At 42.9% G+C, this 17,079-nt stretch overlaps 1 protein-coding gene and 2 long non-coding RNA genes across 8 annotated transcripts in view; all 3 read right to left on the minus strand.

Moving 5' to 3' along the window:
• The window catches only part of LOC139028455 (uncharacterized), a 33,528-nt gene extending 20,559 nt beyond the window's left edge, over positions 1-12,969 (minus strand). Inside the window, exons 1-3 of one of the 3 annotated variants that reach the window (XR_011480659.1) lie at positions 12,880-12,969; positions 6,421-6,468; positions 6,255-6,288 (exon numbers count right to left, since the gene is read on the minus strand). This is a non-coding gene — a long non-coding RNA (uncharacterized lncRNA). Of the gene's footprint in view, positions 1-6,254; positions 6,289-6,410; positions 6,469-12,879 lie in introns of those variants that run through there. The other 2 variants (XR_011480660.1, XR_011480658.1) reach the window with 2 other exon arrangements.
• The window catches only part of LOC111970835 (CD48 antigen-like), a 176,847-nt gene that overhangs the window by 88,076 nt on the left and 71,692 nt on the right, over positions 1-17,079 (minus strand). The window lies entirely within an intron of this gene.
• Positions 5,264-5,814, minus strand: LOC111970837 (uncharacterized). The gene is made up of 3 exons (XR_002878179.1): positions 5,735-5,814; positions 5,504-5,553; positions 5,264-5,292 (listed from the first exon to the last, which is right to left on the minus strand). It is a non-coding gene; the product is annotated as an uncharacterized lncRNA (long non-coding RNA).

Consider the following 17,079-nt stretch of genomic DNA (forward strand, 5'->3'; position numbering starts at 1 on the left):
GGGAAATAAACATCTCAGTACTGCAGAGCTCTCTCTTAATAATACAACATCTCAGTACAGCAGAGCTCTCTCTTAATAATACAACATCTCAGTACAGCAGAGCTCTCTCTTAATAATACAACATTCTCAGTACTGCAGAAGCTCTCTCTAATAATACAACATCTCAGTACTGCAGAGCTCTCTCTTAATAATACAACATCTCAGTACAGCAGAGCTCTCTCTTAATAATACAACATCTCAGTACTGCAGAGCTTCTCTTAATAAACAACATCTCAGTACTGCAGAGCTCTCTCTTAATAATACAACATCTCAGTACTGCAGAGCTCTCTCTTAGTAATAAAACTTCTCAGTACTGCAGAGCTCTCTCTTAGTAATAAAACATCTCAGTACTGCAGAGCTCTCTCTTAATAAACAAACATCTCAGTACGCAGAGCTCTCTCTTAATAATACAACATCTCAGTACTGCAAGCTCTCTCTTAATAATACAACATCTCAGTACTGCAGAGCTCTCTCTTTAATAATACAACATCTCAGTACGCAGAGCTCTCTCTTAATAATACAACATCTCAGTACTGCAGAGCTCTCTCTTAATAATACAAACATCTCAGTACTGCAGAGCTCTCTCTTAATAATACAACATCTCAGTACTGCAGAGCTCTCTCTTAGTAAAAAACTCTCAGTACTGCAGAGCTCTCTCTTTAGTAATAAACATCTCAGTACTGCAGAGCTCTCTCTTAATAAATACAACATCTCAGTACTGCAGAGCTCTCTCTTAATAATACAACATCTCAGTACTGCAGAGCTCTCTTAATAATACAACATCTCAGTACTGCAGAGCTCTCTTCTTAATAAATACAACATCTCAGTACTGCAGAGCTCTCTCTTAGTATAAAAACATCTCGTACTGCAGAGCTCTCTCTTAATAATACAACATTTCAGTACTGCAGAGCTCTCTCTTAGCAATAAACATCTCAGTACTGCAGAGCTCTCTCTTAATAATACAACATCTCAGTACTGCAGAGCTCTCTCTTAGTAATACAACATCTCAGTGCTGCAGAGCTCTCTTAGTAAAAAACATCTCAGTACTGCAGAGCTCTCTTAGTAATAAAACATCTCAGTACTGCAGAGCTCTCTCTTAATAATAAAAACATCCAGTACTGCAGAGCTCTCTCTTAGTAATAAACATCTCAGTACTGCAGAGCTCTCTCTAGTAATAAAAACATCTCAGTACTGCAGAGCTCTCTTAGTAATAAAACATCTCAGTACTGCAGAGCTCTCTCTTAAGAATAAAAACATCTCAGTACTGCAGAGCTCTCTTAGTAATAAAACATCTCAGTACTGCAGAGCTCTCTCTTAGTAATAAAAACATCTCAGTACTGCAGAGCTTCTCCTCGTAATAAAAACATCTCAGACTGCAGAGCTCTCTTAGTAATAAAACATCTCAGTACTGCAGAGCTCTCTTAGTAATAAAAACATCTCAGTACTGCAGAGCTCTCTCTTAGTAATACAACATCTCAGTACTGCAGAGCTCTCTTAATAATACAACATCTAGTACTGCAGAGCTCTCTCTTAATAATACAAAACATACTCAGTACTGCAGAGCTCTCTCTTAATAATAACAACATCTCAAGTACTGCAGAGCTCTCTCTTAATAATACAACATCTCAGTACTGCAGAGCTCTCTCTCAATAATACAACATCTCAGTACTGCAGAGCTCTCTCTTAATAATACAACAATCTCAGTATACTGCAGAGCTCTCTCTCAATAATACAACATCTCAGTACTGCAGAGCTCCTCTCAATAATACAAACATCTCAGTACTGCAGAGCTCTCTCTTAATAATACAACATCTCAGTACTGCAGAGCTCTCTCTCAATAATACAACATCTCAGTACTGCAGAGCTCTCTTAATAATACAACATCTGAGTACTGCAGAGCTCTCTCTTAATAATACAACATCTCAGTACTGCAGACCTCTCTCTTAATAATACAACATCTCAGTACTGCAGAGCTCGCTCTTAGTATAAAACATCTCAGTACTGTAGAGCTCTCTCTCTTTACAAGGCATATGAGAATGAGCTCTACCTCTCAGGCTTGGTTCCTCTCAATCAATACTCTCTCCCTACAGTACACTATATATTATTTACCATTAATTTGTATTGGACACAAAATAATCTGAAACACAAGTAAAACAAACAGCAAATGCATTCAACAAGTRTGTYGAGTCACATGCTTGATGTTATCATTGTGTGCTAGGAATATGGCTCCAAATACTAAACTTTTGACTACTTTAATACACATCCCTATATATTTGGTCTCCTAAAATGGGGTGACTATGTACAAAAAGTGCTGCAATTTCTAAACAGTTCACCCGGTATGGATGGGAATCCCCTCAAAGTAAAGCTGATAAACTGCACTTTAACATTATTGTCATTGTATCATTTCAAATCCAAAGTGCTGGAGTACAGAGCCAAGACAACAAAATATGTGTCTCTGTGCCAATACTGTTGGAGCTCACTGTACTTCATCTGATTGCATGCAAGTTACTTTGTTTCCCTTCATTTACCATTTATACACTGAAAAATACATAKATGCAACATGCAAGGTGTTGGTCCCATGTTTCATGAACTGAAATAAAAGATCCAAGAAATGTCCATACTCACAAAAAGCTTATTTCTCTCAAATTTTGAGCACAAAATTGTTTACATTCTTGTTAGTGAGCATTTCTCCTTTGCCAAGATAATCCATCCACCTGACAGGTATAGGCATATCAAGAGGCTAATCAAATAGCATGACCATTACAGGTGCACTTTGTGCTGAGGGCAATAAAAGACCACTATAAAATGTGCAGTTTTGTCACACAACACAATGCCACAAATGTCTCAAGTTGAGGGAGTGTGCAATTGGCATGCTGACTGTAGGAAATTCCACCAGAGCTGTTGCCAGAGAATTGAACATTAATTTCTACCATAAGCCACCTCCAACATCGTTTTAGAGAATTTGGCAGTACATCCAACCAGCATTACAACCACAGACCACGTGTATGACGTTGTGTGGGTGAGCAGTTTGTTGATGTCAACGTTGTGAACAGAGTGCCCCATGGTGGCAGTGAGGTTATGGTATGGGCAGGCATAATCTACGGACAACAAACACAATTGCATTTTATCGATGGCAATCTAAATGCACAGAACCAATGTCAGGCCTATTTGTTTTAAAGGTATCTGTGACCAACAGATGCACATCTGTATTCCCAGTCATGTGAAATCCATAGATTTGGGTCTAATTWATTTATTTCAATTGACTGATTTCCTTATATGAACTGTAACTCAGTAAAATCTTTGAAATTGTTGCATGTTGCATTTATTTTTGTTCAGTACATTTTATTAAAAACTATTCTCTTCTTGGTCGTTTGTCTCAATGTAACAGATATGGAGTTATGTACTGAGAGCCTTCAAACCCCATGTTCTGGTCCTCAGTTACCCCACCAGGAAGACCACCACCTGGAAGGAAGCAATAGAGGAAAGAGCTCATGAGACAAAACATTACTAATGACTAGGGACAGGAGTTTTCATAGTCAGGTCACATGATCTGGAACAAGTCTTGGTCTTACAGMGCATTCGGAAAGTATTTAGACACCTTGACTTAAATAAAAGTATTAAATAAAACATTTTCTTCATCAATCGACACACTATACCCCATTATGACAAAGTGAAAACAGGTTTTTATAAATTGGCACATACCTTATTTACATAAGGGAAGCATTCAGACCCTTTGCTATGAGACTCMAAATTGAGCTCAGGTGCATCCTGTTTCCATTGATCATCCTTGAGCTGTTTCTACAACTTGATTGGAGTCCACCTGTGGTACATTCAATTGATTGGACATGATTTGGAAAGGCACACACCTGTCTATATAAGGTCCCACAGTTTACAGTGCATGTCAGATCAAAAASCAAGCCATGAGGTCGAAGGAATTGTCCGTAGAGCTCAGAGACATGATTATGTCGAGGCACAGATCTGGGGAACGGTACCAACACATTTCTGCAGCATTGAAGGTCCCGAAGAACACAGTGGGCTCCATCATTCTTAAATGGAAGAAGTTTGGAACCACCAAGACTCTTCCTAGAGCAGGCCGCCCGGCCAAACTGAGCAATCAGGGGAGAAGGGCCTTGGTCAGGGAGGTGACCAAGAACCCGATGGTCACTCGGACAGAGCTCCACAGTTTCTCTGTGGAGGTGGGAGAACCTTCCAGAAGGACAACAATCTCTGCAGCACTCCACCAATCAGGCCTTTATGGTAGAGTGGCCACACGGAAGCCACAAGATTCTCTGGTCTGATAAAACCAAGATTGAACTCTTTGGCCTGAATGCCAAGCGTCATGTCTGGAGGAAACCTGGCACCATCCCTACGGTGAAGCATGGTGGTGGCAGCATCATGCTGTGGGGATGTTTTTCAGCGGCAGGGACTGGGAGACTCAGTATCGAGGAAAAGATGAARGGAGCAAAGTACAGAGAGATCCTTGATGAAAACCTGCTCCAGAGTGCCCAGGACCTCAGACTGGGGCAAGGGTTCACCTTCCAACAGGAKAACAATCCTAAGCACACAGCCAAGACAATGCAGGATTGGCTTCGGGACATGTCCTTGAGTGGCCCAGCCAGAGTCCAGAGTTGAAGCCGATCGAACATCTCTTGAGAGACCTGAAAATAGCTGTGCAGCGACACTCTCCATCTAACTTGAGAGGATCTGCAGAGAAGAATGTGAGAAACTCCCCAAATCCAGGTGTGCCAAGCTTGTAGCGTCATACCCAATAATTCTCAGGGCTGTAATCGCTGCCAAAGGTGCTTCAACAAAGTACTGAGTAAAGGGTCTGAATACGTACGTAAATGTGATATTTCTGTTATCTTTTTATACATTTACAAAAATGTCTACAAACCTGCTTTTGCTTTGTCATTATGAGGTTTTGTGTGTAGATTGAGGGGAAAACAATTTAATCAATTTTAGAATAAGGCTATAACGTAACAAAATGTGCAAAAGTGAAAGGGGTCTGAATACTTTCTGAATGCACTGTACGTTATAAATGCAACAGGTGTTCTTCCTTTCCTTTAAGAATACCGACACCAATCTGACTTGTTCATTGTTTCTCTTTCATTGCATTCAAATTAAAATACCCCATGTTGATCATCACTAACATAACAATGTGAGCACTTCCTAATGCTTTCTTAATAAATTATGTGGTTGGTGTCTTTCTCAGWCTCATACTTACCATCCTAAAGCACTGGCTGTCTGTACTTCCTAGAAAAAACACAGCAGAAGAGTTGGACTTAATCATACAAGCATGCATGCAAGCGCGCACACACACCCTGGTCTCCCTTCACACCCTCACAAGCTACAACAATCAAACATTAGAGGGATTTCCTGGTTAATGTATATTCTGGACCACAAACTTGCTCTAACAATCTTCAAGGTTAACAACAACAGTACAGTAGATGGCACTGTGTCTTACCTCAGCCTTTGACTCATCTTTAGGACAGTTGGATCCACTGGCTTCATCTGCTAATTAAAACAGGACAAACTTTCTCTAATCTGAGAAATSAAATAATACAGTCTAATGTATATAGCTTTACAGAATCAGTCAGTTACAGGAATCAAATCAWCAGGACAAATATGGTTGGAGTGTACTGTAACTGCAAGAGGACTCTGTTACCGGGTAAACTATCTTAAGTTTCATACACACCTCCATTCTCCAGCCGCTTTTCACTTTCGTTTGTGTCTTCCTCTGTTTCTGGGTTGGCCGTTAACGGAACCGTAACCCCTGCAGAATCACCCACAGAACGAAAACATCAACTACYGCCTATCTCCTACTGCATCAAACACTGCTTAAAGCTACAATGTAACTTTTTAGGGCGACCCAAACAAATTCTCAGAAATGTGAGTTATAGATCTTTCATTCCCATTTAAACCAAGTCTAAGAAGCGGTAGATCTGTTCTATGTGTGCTATTTCTATGCCTCCCATTTCAGTTTTGTACACCAGTGTCAAACAGCTGAAAATACGATATGTTTGGTTATGGAAAACATATCTCACAGCGGTTTAGAAGGTACAATGATTCTCTACACAATGACTGCTTGTTTTTTCAAACTGAAATTAGGTAAACTATTATAAACTTTTCAACCAGGAAATGGAGGGATTTCTGTATAGTCCATCTTTAAAGAAGTTACTTCTGTTTATACAGTCTTAAATTAACTGGATGACTTGCCTTGTTCTGGCTGGACTACATCACTGCCTTTAACTGAGAAGAGAGAAAAGTTGAGTTTAGCATTCTCATACACAAACCACATTGGTATTTGTTGTGTTCAGTTCTGGATGACAATGACAAGGATGATGAGTGGCAGAATTCCAGGTGAATGACACGTTGTCTTACCATCAGGCTTTGACTCATATTTAGGACGGTTGGATCCGCTAGGTTTATCTGCAAATGCAAACAGAAGAACAAACTTTCTCTAATCAGATCATTTGAAAAAAAAGCTCCTAAATTTATAATACACAATATATTATATTTAACTTTTAAGAATCTGTCAGTTACAGCAGTGTTTCGCTCGGATTGTTTTCAGCAGTGGTGGCAAGGATAGAGGTGGGGCATTGATACTAGCATTAGTGCAATGACATGCTATACTACATAACCAAAAGTAAGTAGACACCTGCTCATTGAACATTTCAATCAAAAATCATGGGCATTAATCATGGGCATTAACCATGAGAAACCTGCCCCAGACCATTATTCCACCTCCACCAAACATTATAGTGGGCGCTATGCATTGGGGCAGGTAGCGTTCTCCTGGCATCCGCCAAACCCAGATTTGTCTGTCAGACGGTGAAGCGTGATTCGTCACTCCAGAGAATGCGTTTCCACTGCGCCAGAGTCCAATGGCGGCAAACTTTACACCACTCCAGCCGACACTTGTATGCGGCTGCTCGGCCATGGAAACCCATTTCATGAAGCTTCCAAAGAACAGATCTTGTGCAGATGTTGCTTCCAGAGGCAGGATGGAACTCAGTAGTGAGTGTTGCAACTCGGCGGTCCCGTTCTGTGAGCTTGTGTGGCCTACCACTTTGCGGCTGAGCTGTTGTTGCTCATAGACGTTTCCACTTCACAATAACAGCCCTTACAGTTGACCGGGGCAGCTCTAGCTGGGCAGAAATTTTACAAACTGACTTGTTGGAAACGTGGCATCCTATGACGGTCCCACTTTGAAAGTTACTGAGCTCTTCAGTAAGGCCATTCTACTGCCAATGTTTGTCTATGGAGATTGCATGGCTGTGTGCTTGATTTTGTACACCTCTCAGGAACGGGTGTGGCAGAAATATCCTAATCCACTAATTTGAAGAAGTGTCCACATAATTTTGTATATATAGTGTAGCAGTTCCCATAGACTTCAGGTCATTGAGCAAATGACTATCCACTTAAAAGTGCATCTCGGCAGAAATATATATAAATATATATATACAGTGGGGAGAACAAGTATTTGATACACTGCCAATTTTGCAGGTTTTCCTACTTACGAAGCATGTAGAGATCTGTCATTTTTATCATAGGTATCATTTTTATCATAGGTACACTTCAACTGTGAGAGACCAAAACAAAAATCCAGAAAATCATTTTGTATGATTTTTAAGTAATTCATTTGCATTTTATTGCATGACATAATAATTTGATACATCAGAAAAGCAGAACTTAATATTTGGTACAGAAACCTTTGTTTGCAATTACAGAGATCATACGTTTCCTGTAGTTCTTGACCAGGTTTGCACACACTGCAGCAGGGATTTTAGCCCACTCCTCCATACAGACCTTCTCCAGATCCTTCAGGTTTCGGGGCTGTTGCTGGGCAATACGGACTTTCAGCTCCCTCCCAAGATTTTCTATTGGGTTCAGGTCTGGAGACTGGCTAGGCACTCCAGGACCTTGAGATGTTTCTTACGGAGCCACTCCTTAGTTGCCCTGGCTGTGTGTTTCGGGTCGTTGTCATGSTGGAAGACCCAGCCACGACCCATCTTCAATGCTCTTACTGAGGGAAGGAGGTTGTTGGCCAAGATCMCGCGATACATGGCCCCATCCATCCTCCCCTCAATACGGTGCAGTCGTCCTGTCCCCTTTGCAGAAAAGCATCCCCAAAGAATGATGTTTCCACCTCCATGCTTCACGGTTGGGATGGTGTTCTTGGGGTTGTACTCATCCTTCTTCTTCCTCCAAACACGGRGAGTGGAGTTTAGACCAAAAAGCTCTATTTTTGTCTCATCAGACCACATGACCTTCTCCCATTCCTCCTCTGGATCATCCAGATGGTCATTGGCAAACTTCAGACGGGCCTGGACATGCGCTGGCTTGAGCAGGGGGACCTTGCGTGCGCTGCAGGATTTTAATCCATGATGGCGTAGTGCTGTCTCTTATACACATCTAGATGTGTATAAGAGACAGACTTCAGACGGGCCTGGACATGCGCTGGCTTGAGCAGGGGGACCTTGCGTGCGCTGCAGGATTTTAATCCATGATGGCGTAGTGTGTTACTAATGGTTTTCTTTGAGACTGTGGTCCCAGCTCTCTTCAGGTCATTGACCAGGTCCTGCCGTGTAGTTCTGGGCTGATCCCTCACCTTCCTCATGATCATTGATGCCCCACGAGGTGAGATCTTGCATGGCGCCCCAGACCGAGGGTGATTGACCGTCATCTTGAACTTCTTCCATTTTCTAATAATTGCGCCAACAGTTGTTGCCTTCTCACCAAGCTGCTTGCCTATTGTCCTGTAGCCCATCCCAGCCTTGTACAGGTCCACAATTTTATCCCTGATGTCCTTACACAGCTCTCTGGTCTTGGCCATTGTGGAGAGGTACTTATGTCATGCAATAAAATGCAAATTAATTACTTAAAAATCATACAATGTGATTTTCTGTATTTTTGTTTTAGATTCCGTCTCTCACAGTTGAAGTGTACCTATGATAAAAATTACAGACCTCTACGTGCTTTGTAAGTAGGAAAACCTGCAAAATCGGCAGTGTATCAAATACTTGTTCTCCCCACTGTATATATAAATACTGTATATAAAAACTTAGGCAAACTATTAGAATTTTAGCAACCAGGAAATGGAGCAGTGATTTCTGTATAGTCCATCTTTAAAGAAGTTACTTATGTTTATACAGTCTTAAAATAACTGGACTACTTGCCTTGTTCTGGCTGGACTACATCACTGCCTTCAGCTGAGGAGGAGAAGAAAAAATTGAAAACTTGATCTTAGCATTCTCACACACAGACCACATCAGTATTGGTTGTGTTCACTTCTGGATGACAATGAAAAGGATGCTAAGCAGCTGAATTCCAGGTGAATGACACTTTATTTTTATCCTTAGGTTTTGATTCATCGTTAGGACTGTTGGATCTGTTAGGTTTATCTACAAATGAGAACCGATGGACAAACTCTTTCTAATTAGATAATTTGTAGTAACCCTCTACACCATATGTCAAACTCATTCCACAGAGGGCCGAGTGTCTGGTCATTTTCAGGTTGCGTTCCAATCACGTAAAAGACACACCGTCGTCCTCCACTTACCCTCGCCTTATGCCCTTGGGGGAATCCCCACTGCCATCTTTGCCATCAGTCCAAACAATTAGCCAAGCAAGGAAGTTGGCAACATAACCCCTCAGTCCTCATTTGTGATAGTGTGCGAGTGTACAATTCTGTTCACTCCCGGGCCTGAAATGCCCCATAATACAATTTGCGATGATTGTACATCTGCTAAGAAAAGTCAGTTTAAACTTAAAACCAACATCAATATGGAGAAGTCAACATACAAGTGGTAAAAAAATTATATAAATACATTTGAAATTGTGCTACTAATTCACAGGACTGCACACACACGTTAGCTAGAGCATACAACTTTCTCTGGCATCACACTTATAGGTAATACATTTCAATTTACCCGATATTGTTGGATGGCTAGTATTCGATGTCTGCGGATGCATTGTCTTCTAGCCAAGATACGAAATGCAATCATAATTGACTGTAGAGCATACAAAGCACACACATAACAGCTACCGGTGGTTCCATGACGACTGAAAACACAACCGTGGGACAAACGAGTGACGAATTTCCGGGCAAGGGCGGTCCATTTAACATTCATTCACTCCTCCCTTGCTCTGCAAGTGTCAACTCGTCATACATCATCAGAAGTGTCCACTGAATTTTTCAGGGCATTAGAGGAGAGGGTGTGTCTATTACGTGTTTGGAATGCAGGTCACAAATTAGTAAATAACTCCCCTGACCTGGTTGTCTAGGTCTTTGTTGAAAGGAAAAAACAAAAAACAAAAACCTGAAGACACTAAACCCTTCATGGAAAGAGTTTGACATCCCTGTTCTAGATGAACCCTCTATACTTATAATACACAGTATAATGTATTTAGCTTTTCAGAATCAGTCAGTTACAGGAATCATCTAGGACAAATATGGTTTGAGTGTACTGCATTTGTCAAAGCACTGATTCCAGCTCTCTTACTGGGTAAACTGTACGCTTAAGTTTCATACACACCTCCATTCCCCTGCAGTTTGTTTGCGTTATCGTCCCGTTTTGATGGACACTAGAGTAACCCCCTCTGCAGAACCACACAGAAGGAAAACCTCAACTACAGCCTCTCTTCTACAGGATCAAATGCTAATAAAGAAGTTACTTCTGTTTATACAGTATGAAATTAACTGGATGACTTGCCTTGTTCTGGCTGAACTACATCACTGCCTTTAGTTGAGGGCAAGAAGAAAGAAAAGCTGAGCTTAGCATTCTCATACACTGTAACTGACTGATTCTGAAAAGCTAAATACATGTTGGATCCGCTGGCTTCAGCTGCTAAGGAGAACAGAAGGACAAACTTTCTCTAATCTGATCATTTGAAAGATACACTCAAATACTTATAATACAAAGTATAATGTACAGTGCTTTTGGAAAGTATTCAGACCCCTTCCCTTTTTCCACATTTTGTTACTTTACAGCCATATTCTCAAATGGATTAAATTCATTCATTTTTTCATCAATCTACACACAATACCCCATAATGATAAAGCAAAAATAGTTTTTTTGAAAAACAGATACCTTATTTACAGTACACAAGTATTCACACCCTTTGCTATTAGATTCAAAATTAAGCTCCGGTGCATCTATTTCCATTGATCATCCTTGAGATGTTTCTACAAATTGATTGCAGCGCATCTGTGGTAAATTCAATTGATTGGACATGATCTCCCGGGTGGTGCAGTGGTCTAGGGCACTGCATCGCAGTGCTAGCTGCGCCACCAGAGTCTCTGGGTTCGCGCCCAGGCTGGGCTGGGTTCGCGCCCAGGCTCTGTCGCAGCCGGCCGCAACCGGGGGATCCGTGGGGCGACGTACAATTGGCATAGCGTCGTTCGGGTTAGGGAGGGTTTGGCTGGTAGGGATATCCTTGTCTCAGTATGTACAAAATGTATGCACTCTACTGTAAGTCGCTCTGGATAAGAGCGTCTGCTATATGACTAAAATGTAAAATGATTTGGAAAGGCTCACACCTGTCTTTATAAGGTCCTACAGTTGACAGTGCATGTCAGATCACGGGAAGACTAACAAAACATTTCTGCAGCATTGAAGGTCCCCAAGAACACAGTGGCCTCCATCATTCTTAAATGGAAGAAGTTTGGAACCACCAAAACTCTTCCTAGAGCTGGCCGCCCGGCCAAACTGAGCAGTCGGGGGAGAAGGGCCTTGGTCAGGGAGGTGACCAAGAACTCGATGGTCCCTCTGACAGAGCTCCAGAGTTCCCCTGTGGAGATGGGAGAACCTTCCAGAAGGACAGCAATCTCTGCAGCTCTCCACCAATCAGGCCTTTATGGTAGTGGCCAGACGGAAGCTACTACTCAGAAAAAGGCACATGACAGCCTGCTTGGAGTTTTCCCAAAAGCACCTAAAGGACTCTCAGACCATGAGAAACAAGATTCTCTGGTCTGATGAAACCAAGATTGAACTCTTTGGCCTGAATGCCAAGCGTCACATCTGGAGGAAACCTGGCACCATCCCTAAGGTGAAGCATGGTGGTGACAGCATCATGCTGTGGGTATGTTCTTCAGCGGCAGGGACTGGGAGACTAGTGAGGATCGAGGGAAAGATGAATGGAGCAAAGTACAGAGAGATCCTTGATGAAAACCTGCTCCAGAGCGTTCAAGACCTCAGACTATGGGCGAAGGTTCACCTTTCAACAAGACAACGACCCTAAGCACATAGCCAAGACAACGCAGAAGTAACTTTGGGACAAGACTCCGAATGTCCTTGAGTGGCCCAGCCAGAGCCCGGACTTGAACCCAATCGAACATCTCTGGAGACCTGAAAATAGCTTTACAGAGAAGCTTCCCATCCAACCTGACAGAGCTTGAGAGGATCTGCAGAGAAGAAAGGGAAAAACTCCCCAAATACAGGTGTGCCAAACTTGTAGCGTCATACCCAAAAAGACTCAAGGCTGTAATCGCTGCCAAAGGTGCTTCAACAAAGTACTAAGTAAAGTAGGTGTTTCTGCAAACATTTCTAAAAACCTGTTTTTACTTAGTCATAATGGGGTATTGTGTATACATTGATGAGGGGGGGGGAAACTATGTAATCCATTTTATAATGAGGCTGTAACGTAACAAAATGTGYAAAAAGTCAAGGGGTCTGAATACTTTCCGAATGCACTGTATACAAAATAAAATAAACGCTTGTGAGGCATTGCATAACCTGCTGTTTCTTACACGACCACGGGCACACATACACACATGTACATACACACATACACACAGATATAATTACACACACGCGCCACACACACAGAAACACTTACTGATAACAGATAGTTTATATGTCTTGTCAAGCAGTTTGCTGTTGAACTCCACAGAGTAAACTCCAATGTCTGTTTTCTTCAATCCACTGATTCTCAGCTCTCCAGGAGTCTGTTCCAGGGTTGAGCGGCCTTTTAAAGGTACCATTGACATCCAGATTACCAAAATCATATGTAACCGATGTGAAATGGCTAGCTAGTTAGCAGTGGTGCGCGCTAATAGCCTTTCTAACGGTGACGTCACTCGCTTTGAGACCTTGAAGTAGTGGTTCCCCTTGCTCTGCAAGGGCCGCGGCTTTTGTGGAGCGATGGGTAACGATGCTTCGTGGGTGACTGTTGTTGATGTGTGCAGAGGGTCCCTGGTTCGCGCCCGGGTCGGGCGAGGGGACAGACTAAAGTTATACTGTTACATTGATGCTGTTGACCCGGATCACTGGTTGCTGCGGAAAAGGAGGAGGTCGAAAGGGGGGTGAATGTAACCGATGTGAAATGGCTAGCTAGTTAGTGGTGGTGCGCGCTAATAGCCTTTCAAACGGTGACGTCACTCGCTTTGAGACCTTGAAGCTTTTGTGGAGCGATGGGTAACGACGCTTTGTGGGTGTCAGTTGTTGATGTGTGTAGAGGGTCCCTGGTTCGCGTCGGGGCGAGGGGACGCCATAAAGTTAAACTGTTACACATACATGTATCAATGTATCCAGGGTAATACATTATGGTTAGGGTATAAATATGTAGTCCTAACCCTATTGGCATTGAACTGACATTATTATCAACCTTTACTGTTATTGTCTAGAATTCTGCTTGCTGGATGTATCTGGTCTATGTAGTCTGACCACTTTGACTAGTATGTCCCCCCTCACCAACACTACTGGAGCAGAAATGTATCTAGACTACACTACAGATTAAAGTATTTGGGGACACCCTGCCTTGGAGGCTGTCCACTATTATATCAATATAGATCCTATTAAACCGCTAGTGTCGCTATGTCATAGTCCCTCAACGTTCCAGAATGGGGCAAAAATGGCAAACATCTTGTTCAGGAAGAAATCCAAAACCAGTCTAATTGGAATGAATGGCAGTAGAGGCATAGGTGATGCATTTCCTGATTTTACTTATGCAGGAAAATAAAAAGGCATGTGATGTATCGGAATAATGAAATTATAATCAACGTAAAATATTGTCAAAAAATGATGGGGACAGCTTATAGGAAGAGGATGAACTGTAATGTCCCAAGGGGACAATTAACTTAGATAAACAGTACGGCTATCCCAGTCTGCTGTCCCCACATGCTTCAAGATGGCCACCATTGTTCCTGTACCAAGAAAGCAAAGGTAACTGAAGTAAATTACTATCGCCCAGTAGCACTCACTTCTGTCATCATGAAGTGCTTTGAAAGACTAGTCAAGGATCATATCACCTCTACCTTACCTGTCACCCTAGACCCACTCCAATTTGCTTACCGCCCCAATAGGTCCACAGATGATGCAATCGCCATCACACTGCACACTGCCCTATCCCATCTGGACAAGAGGAATACCTATGTAAGAATGCTGTTCATTGACTACAGCTCAGCATTCAACACCATAGTATCAAGCAATCAATCAATCAAATGTATTTATAAAGCCCTTTTTAGTTGGTGAAGGTAGGAAACAAACAATCTCCACTCCACTGATCCTCAACACTGGGGCCCCACAAGGGTGCGTTCTCAGCCCCCTCCTGTACTCCCTGTTCATCCACGACTGTGTGGCCATGCACGCCTCTAACTCAATCATCAAGTTTGTAGACGACGCAACAGTGGTAGGCTTGGTTACCAACAACAAAAAGACAGCCTACAGGGAGGAGGTGAGGGCCCTCGGAGTGTGGTGTCAGGAAAATAACCTCTCACTCAATGTCAGCAAAACAAAAGAGATGATCGTAGACTTCAGGAAACATCAAAGGGAGCATCCCCCTATTCACATCGATGGGACAGCAGTGGAAAAGGTGGAAAGTTTTAAGTTCCTCGGTGTACATATCACAGAAAAACTGAAATGGTCCACCCACACAGACAGTGTTGTGAAGATGGAGCAACAGCGCCTCTTCAACCTCCGGAGGCTGAAAAAATGTGGCTTGTCACCGAAAACCCTCACAAACTTTTACAGGTGCACAATTGAGAGCACCCTGTCGGGCTGTATCACCGCCTGGTACGGCAACTGCACCTCCCACAACCGCAGGACTCTCCAGAGGGTGGTGCGGTCTGCACAACGCATCACCGGGGGCAAACTACCTGCCCTCCAGGACACCTACAACACCCGATGTTACAGGAAGGCAAAAAAGATCATCAAGGACAATAACCACCCGAGCCACTGCCTGTTCACCCCACTACCATCCAGAAGGCAAGGTCAGTACAGGTGCATCAAAGCTGGGACCGGGAGATAGAAACTGTTTTTCAATTTCAAGGCCATCAGATTGTTAAACAGCCATCACTAGCACAGAGAGGCGGCTACCTACTTACAGACTTGATATCATTGGCCACTAATAAATGGAACTCTAGTCACTTTAAGAATGTTTACATATCTCACATTACTCATCTCATATGTATATACTGTATACTGTATCCTACACTATCTATTGCATCTTAGCCGCTCTCACTGCTCATCCATATATTTATATATATTCTTATCCCATTCCTTTACTAGATTGTGTCTATTAGGTTTTGTTGTGGAATTGTTAGATATGGCCTGTTTTCACCGGATCATCGCAGCTAGCTAGCTGCTACCGAGTGGCTATCGTGGCTAACACCCTTGTCCAGAAGCAAGCACCAGTTAGCCTTGAGATAGGCCCATTCCTAGATAGGCTAGCAAACGAAGTACACCAACTACAATACCTCTCTTGCCAATTGGCCTGGACCCTTTGTCGACACTGAGCCCCGCCGATCCATCACGACTGGTCTGCTGACGTATTTCGGCCGATGTGCTCTCAACCGGCCTCTGCGTCGTTGATGTCGGTGTGGACCCAGCTACTAGCCTGACCCACTAACTATCTGAGCGTCGTGTCTCCCGCTTGCCTAGCCTAGTGATGACTGCCGAGTGGCTCCCTGCTTCATCCATTGCTGCTTATTGTACCCTATGATCACTCGGCTACACAGCTGATGCCTACTGGACTGTTCATTAACACGGTACTTCATTTTGTTTATCTGTAGGCCCCAGCCTCGAACTCAGGCCCTGTGTGTAGCTAACTGACCCTCTCTGCCCATTCATCGCTATTCACCCGTTGTTGTTGTCTTAGCTTTTTACCCCGTTGTTGTCTTAGCCCTCCCAATCAAAACCTGTGATTGCTTTATACCTCCCTCTAATGTCAATATGCCTTGTAAAGTTGAAGTCGGAAGCTTACATACACCTTAGCCCAAAAATATTTAAACTCAGTTTTTCACAAATTTGTACCGGTTTACTCCAACATCTTTACAGGGTCCTTTGTTGTTGTTCTGGGATTGATTTGCACTTTTCACACCAAAGTACGTTCATCTCTAGGAGACAGAAAGCGTCTCCTTCCTGAGCGGTATGACGGCTGCGTGGTCCCATTGTCACGCGGAATGACGCAAGAGAGACGAAGCAGGTACGGGGAGTAAACATTTAATAAACAACTGACATAGACGAGACAGGAACAGCGTCAGAAACAAATACAAAGACAAAAACAATACAATGCAGCAGCAGGGAACAGATCTAGGGAACTGACAAATACAGGGGAGGAAATAAACAGGTGATGAATGAGTCCAGGTGAGTCCAATATCGCTGATGCAAGTGACGAGGGAGGGCAGGTGTGAGTAATGGATGGCAGGAGCGTGTGATGCAGGGTAATCTGACGCCCTCAAGCGCCAGGGGAAGGGAAGAGCGGGAGCAGACGTGACACCCATGGTGTTTATAATTGCGTACTATTGTTTGTACAGATGAACGTGGTACCTTCAGGTGTTTGGAAATTGCTCCCAATGAGGTCTTGGCTGATTTCTTTTGATTTTCCCATGATGTCAAGCAAAGAGGCACTGAGTTTGAAGGTAGGCCTTGAAATACATCCACAGGTACACCTCCAATTGACTCAAATGATATCAATTAGCCTATCAGAAGCTTCTAAAGCCATGACATACTTTTCTGGAATTTTCCAAGCTGTTTCAAGGCACAGTCAACTTAGTGTATGTAAACTTCTGACCCACTGGAATTGTGATACAGTGAATTA

The sequence above is a fragment of the Salvelinus sp. IW2-2015 genome, linkage group LG12 (assembly GCF_002910315.2).
Source record: "Salvelinus sp. IW2-2015 linkage group LG12, ASM291031v2, whole genome shotgun sequence".
NCBI lineage: Eukaryota > Metazoa > Chordata > Actinopteri > Salmoniformes > Salmonidae > Salvelinus > Salvelinus sp. IW2-2015.